This window comes from Egretta garzetta, unplaced genomic scaffold (assembly GCF_000687185.1).
Source record: "Egretta garzetta isolate BGI_Z169 unplaced genomic scaffold, ASM68718v1 scaffold463, whole genome shotgun sequence".
NCBI lineage: Eukaryota > Metazoa > Chordata > Aves > Pelecaniformes > Ardeidae > Egretta > Egretta garzetta.
In genome coordinates, this window is record NW_009259188.1 from 61,981 (window position 1) to 62,682 (window position 702).

Genomic DNA, 702 nt, shown 5'->3' on the forward strand with positions numbered 1-702 from the left:
CTGGGCATGGCGCCATGTTAACACCACCGTCCTGCTTCTCAGGCACGGGTTGTTTTTGTGTACGGGACCGCACAATGAACAAGTCATTCGCCATAATGCTGGTTCCTGGGTCTGCCCCAGGCTGTCTACAAAAATGGATATATCCCCAGCGGAAAGCATCCTGAGGGGACCGAGCACATCGTTCTTCTGCAAGAGAAACATCACAGGCTGGCAGCGAGGAGACAAAGCCCCTGGAGACCCACCACAGGGAGGCCTTTCAGCAGACCGCCAAGAAATGGGACTGCAGAAATTCCGAGGGTCAACAAGCTGCAACGCGGCTTCGCACCAGAGGAGACTTTGGCCCCTTACCCCCCTTTGCAGCTCCCCAGCGTAACAGGGCCTGTTCCCACCAACCGGCTCCTGGGGACGAGTTCCCCCCATTTTCTTTTACCGCCCTGAGCACTGCGAGTTAATGAAGTTGGCTTTTTAAAAAAAACAAAACCCAACCAACAGCAACTGGTGGGGACCTTGAATTTTAACTTTATTAACCTTCCAAGTTTTATATCCTCTCAGGGCCCCGCTTACCAGACAGACACACACACCCCCACACACCCCCTCAGCAGCGTGGCGCACGGGGGCCTCCTGTTATTAACCTAAGCAACAGCCCGGGTCGTCCCACGCCCCCGGACGCCTGATTTCCCCCTCCCCTTCCAGCTCCCCCCC